The sequence below is a fragment of the Mastomys coucha genome, unplaced genomic scaffold, assembly GCF_008632895.1.
Source record: "Mastomys coucha isolate ucsf_1 unplaced genomic scaffold, UCSF_Mcou_1 pScaffold8, whole genome shotgun sequence".
Lineage (NCBI taxonomy): Eukaryota > Metazoa > Chordata > Mammalia > Rodentia > Muridae > Mastomys > Mastomys coucha.
The window spans coordinates 60,303,876-60,309,770 of NW_022196914.1; positions in this window are offsets into that span (position 1 = coordinate 60,303,876).

Here is a 5,895-nt window from a genome sequence, read left to right on the forward strand (position 1 = left end):
TTTGTTTTTGTTTATTTTAATTTTCTTTTTTTCTTTTTTTCTTTCTTTCTTTTTTGGAGAGGAACCTGGGAAAGAAGATATTGTAAATCAAGAAAACATCTAATAAAAAAAATGGCCCCCATAAACCCATAGGGAGTGGCACTATTAGGAGGTGTGGCCTCGTTGGAATAGGGATGGTGTTATTGGAAGAAGTGTCCCATTATGGGGCAGGTCCCCATAATGGTCTCAGAAGCTCAAGCCAGGCCTACTGGCTCACGATCTCTTCCTGCTGCCTGCCGATCCAGATATGAATTCCCAGCTCCTTCTCCAATACCGTGTGTGCATGCATGCCACCATGTTTCCTCCTAGAACATTAATGGACTATGCCTCTGAACTGTAAGCCAGCCCTAATGAAATGTTTTTCTTTATAGGAGTTGCTACAGTGAAGGTGTCTCTTCACAGCAATAGAAACCCTCATTAAGACACTCCCCCTACCATTTACATACATCTAGCCCAGAGAATGTGTAGGCAGCACACACAACTTGCTTAGCCTTAGTTGACGCAATCTAGTAGATAGGCACTCTGGCCCATTTGAGAGTCTGAGGTACCAGGAAAGGAAGAAGTAAGGTACCTGGATAGTGAGGCCTTCTAAATACTATTTCTTACCTTTGACACCAAGATTTTCAGAATAGCAAGGAGTTGTTAGTAAATTCAGAAATGAACAATTTTTTTGGTAGAAGTTTTCATACTCACACATCCTAAACTTGAAGACAGATTCTGTGATGCAAAGATATTTCTAAAAATATAATTCAAAATAGTCCACTTATTTTAACTGAGCAAGATGCTTCAGGATCATGTTAGGGAGAAGCATTATCAGAAAACACTCTAGGCTAAGAACATGCTGCAGAACTCCCCCCTTACCCCAGCAGAAGAGGAGGCACCTCAGACACCCGCAGACGGAGAGTAATAAAGCATGAATAATTGAGAGCTCCTGATATACCCTGCCATAACGTTTCTTCAATAATTCATTCAACTCCATCTTTTAAAGAAAAATTCTCTCTTCATAACTTACATCATTCTGTCTGCTTGATAACAATGGGGGCTCACTGCCTGTTCGCAGTGGGGCACAGTTTCTATTTAAGATTTGCTCCTCCCACAAGAGGGGGGTGTTATTTATACCAGGGACTTAGTGGTTGGTTGATCTCTAGCTGTATTCTTCTGCACATGCTCAGAGAACTCCACCTCGTCGGCAATTCTCCCACAAGTGCTCAGTGTGTTCTAGAACTGCTTCAGCGCTTCCTATCCGCTGACATAAATCCCCACTGTAACTGTATTCTTCCTGTAACTTCTTTATTTTACAGATGGAGAAATGACTAAAGAACTTGAATAAAAAGGCCCTGCTGTACAACACTAATGGGACCACTGCCCAGCTTATTCATCATAAAAACAAGGTTGTAATTAATTCATTTCCTGTTGTTGAAGCGGTTCATTTTGTGTAAAATAAGAAATCTTTATTATAAAAGGAAATTGTCCCTTTAAATATCTGATCACCAAGTCCTGTTAAATCATTCAGACCCAGAAAGCCTTGGGGGATGGGGAAAGAGAAGTGTCGTGGTATTTGAAAAATAGCTAAGGAATAAGGATGCTTCCAACATAGAAGGCATGGGACACCAGTTCTGGGAGATTTAGAGACTGAAGCGAAGGAACTTGAGAATGCACATGTTTTTGAAGAGGCAGTTTGCTGTAGGAACGGGCATTATCCCAGAAGAAAAACGGAAAGGTCAGGAGTAAGGAAGTCCCAGGGACAGGAATTATCATGAGAGGCAGCATGGTGTGTGAGTGTCCTGGTGTGCATGCAATGCCCACAGAGAGTACTCACCGCTGTTGGAGCCCTTAAAAAGCTATTTGGACAATAAGGACCAAACCAGCTGCAGTCAGCCAACCACACCCATTGACCAATGACGAGGTCTGATCTTGTTAGAGCTGTTATTGGATGTCTAAACTGCTAGCAAAGGGAACCACTTATAAGTTCCGTAAATGGCACCATCTCTCAAGCAGGTCAACCTGTCACTTGCTGGAAAGTTGAATGTGCTGGGCCTCTCCCACTCAACAACATTTTATTTTGACAGTAACAGGTGAATATTTAGATATAGGTTTGTCTCTCCCACCCAAAGGATTTAACTCGATTTCATTACCAAGGAAGATTCCCAGAATGAGTCCCCATTTTAAAACAAAGGGTAAGCATGTAACTTTGGGGATCCATTAGTCCTGTCAAACCATGTAATTCAGAATCAGCCAGCCCAAAGAGAGCTGGGATGCCTTGTTAAAGGTCATTTTGAAGTGTCTGTTTCCAAGTAGCATCTTGGAAGGGCTGCACACCCATGGTAAGTCAGCAAACTTTATACCATGCTGTATATTCGGTACACTGAACATATTGGTCCAAGAGCCGAGGCGTAGAAGAGATGGGGCCTTATCTAACTTGACTCATCTCTGCATCTGAGCCTCTGTGGGTTAGAGATCCTGTTTCCCAGAAGGGAACATTTCTGACAGGGGACACTGTAAGAATGCCATTGAGGCTATGGCCACTGGCGGGGGAATTTTAGGCTCTTTCTGCCAAGAGACCAGCAAGCAGAAAAATAAACAAATAGACAAGCATTATGTTGACAAGCACAACTTACCAGGTTCTCAGGAGAGTAACAAGCTCATTTTTTATGCACCTGTTGCTTGGTCTTGTTGCCAAGAGGGCAAGTGGATGGATGTAGAGATAGCTCAGCCAGTAAAGTGCTGGTCATGCAAACATGAAGACCTGGTTTGGACTCACAGAATCATATCAAAAAGTTGGGTATGGTGATATACACTTGCAGTCCCAGCAATGAACAGCAGGGAGGGATCACCAGGGCTCCATGACCAGCCAACCTTGTCTAATGGGGGAGTTTCAGGTCAATGAGAGTCTCTATCTCAACAAGCAAGGTGGACATCAACTGAAAACAACGGAGGTTGACCTCTGACTTCACATGGGCACACATAGACAAATCCTAGTAGATGAGTCAGATGCAAGGATTCTGGCGGAGCTGCACTCCAAACTGGGAAGTGGAGCCTTGCAAGTTAAGGGTAGAATGACAGGAGCTGTGTAGTGTTATTATTTACTTAGCTAAGGGACGGCAGGACTGGAAGCCAGCCTCTGGGTCAGCCCTCTTCAGGAATTGATTGATGATTGATTGGTTGTCTCACCCCAGATCATTGATCCTTTCCAGGACTTTATCTAAGGCAGAAATTCTCAACCGTGGGTCACAACTCCTTTGGGGGTAGCAATTCATATATCCTGCATATCAGATATTTACATTCTGATTCATAGCAGTAGCAAAATTACAGTTATGAGGTAGCAATGAGATACTTTTATGACTGGGGATGACCACAACATGAGGAGCTGTATTCAAGGAAGGCTGAGATTGACTTACCTAATGGTTGTTCATCACAGAAGTACAAAGCCAGGTCCTTTCCCCACTCAGAACAACTCTGAATGTCAGGTTCAGCCTGGCTTTTCCTCTGTGGTCAGCTGATGTCTTCCCTGGGGTTGCCATATAACGAGTTGTTTTGCGTACCCAATCTCCCCTCCTTTTCCTTCCCCTCCTCTACTATGCTCCTTTTTTCTACATTGGTCTCGAACATACTGCCCAATAAACTCCTAGCATAACTAAATTCATTGTTAGCTACCCGAGGAAATGCAAATACTAGGATATTTTGGACTTGCTGGTCCAGTTTACATTCTTGGCTGGAACAGGGAATACTGATTGTTCCATATCTTCACCAGATCTTATATCAGCCGTTTTTATTTGAAATGTTCTCATGACTGTGTAAGCCTATGGCTTAAATTTGCACTGAATCTGCATTTTCTTAATGATCAATGATGATGTGCATTAGAAATCCAGTGCCCATTAGGAATCTGTGCCTTCTCTTCTTGATTGATTTGTATTTTTTAAAATTGATTTGTAAGGATTCTTTGTATATTTGACTGCAAACCTTTTGTCAGATAAATATATACAGAATGTTTTTGAAGCCTGTAGCTTGTTTTGTCACTTCCTGGACAACAGTATGTTGTGGCCTTTTAGAATTGTTTATTTTAAAATAATAAAAGATTTGGAGGACATTGCAAAGATAGCACAGAGGTGATCCTGTTTTCGTGTATAACCGTAGTTCAATACCAAACACAGGAAGCTGAGATTGGAACCATGTCAGCAGAGACTGTCATGCCATTGATACAGTACAGATGTGCGTAAGCAACACTGCTACCAAGATACAGAACTTGTCATGGGCCCTAGGGGAGACCTTACTATCACAATTTTTGCTAGCTGGTCATAGTATCATACTGCCTTCTAAACACACATCTTTATACCACAGATTATTGCAGCCTTCCTCAGAGAAGCATCTTTCTACAGCAGATGACAGATAGCACAGAGACTTTGGTAAAGTGTTTGTCAAGCAGAGACTGACTATGGAATACTCACCACTAAATGAGACAACTGTATTACACCCTTCTCCCCGACAAGGTCCAGGGAACATTCGGAAATTGGAAGTAGTAAGATGCTAAGGGACAGAGTTCAGCAGGACTGATGCAAAAAAAAAAAAAAAGTGTGTTCTGGATATGACAGGTGTGATGGTTTGTATATGCTTGGCCCAGGGAGTGGCACTACTAGTAGGTGTGGCCCTGTTGGAGCAGGTGTGATACTGAGCGTGGGCTTTAAGATCCATCGTCCTAGCTGCCTGGAAGTCAGTATTCTGCTAGCTGCCTTCAGATGAAGATGTAGAACTCTCAGCTCCTTCCGTCCCATGCCTGCCTGGATGTTGCCATGTTCTTGACTTGATAATGAACCGAACCTCTGATCTGTAAGCCAGCCCCAATTAAGTGTTGTCCTTTATAAGGACAACATTGCATTGTGTCTGTTCACAGCAGTAAAAACCTAAGACAACAGGGCTGTTCCACTCATGAACTCAGAGAACCAGTGACTGCTTGAGTAAGATCTGCACTAGATCAAGCCAGGCATTGTTCCAACAGAGGTGGGGGAGGGGCTCACAAGGCCCTACCCCTAGCAGAAAAGCCATTGGCAGTTAATAGCTTCTTGTGGGAGACAGAGTCCTTTTCCTTTAAGAATGTAGCTCCTGGTAGGTTTCCCATGCTCCCCTGGATAGCCTTTAGCCATGTACATATGGACAGCCCTAATGAGAGTCAGTGGGTTACAAAAGTTGATTAAGTGATTGAATTATAAAAAAGAAGTATTCCATTGGTGCCATGGTCTCCTTTCTGCCATCCTGTTACAGTCATAGGCTTCCCTTATCCAATCTCCCCCATCTATAACCCTGGGCCCTCTATTATCCATTTGTAGAATTCAGTCATTGCAAGATTTGTTTCACAGGTGGGGTTGTATAGTACATGACTTCTTGTGACTGCTTTTTTCTCACCTAACATAATGCCCTTGAGGCTCATCTAAGTGCCCCACCCTGTGTATGTGTGTGTGTGTGTGTGTGTGTGTGTGTGTGTGTGTGTGAGGTTATTACTGCTGTGAAGAGACAGCATGACCAAGGCAACTCTTATGAAGGATAACAATTAATTAAGGCTGGCTTACAGGTCCAGGGATTCAGCCCTTTATCATCAAGGCAGGAGTATGGCGGCATCCAGCATGCATGGTGCAGGAGGAGCTGAGAGTTCTACACCTTGTTCTGAAGGCAATCAGGAGAAGACTGACTTCCAGGCAGCTAGGACCAAGGTCTTAAAGCCCATGCCTACAGTGACACACTTTCTCCAACAAGGCCACACCTCCTAATAGTACCACTCCCTGGGTCAATCATATTCAAACATCACTCTGGGTGTGTCCATCAGAGACTGTCACTTTTTTTTTTTTTTTTTTTTTTTTTTTTTTT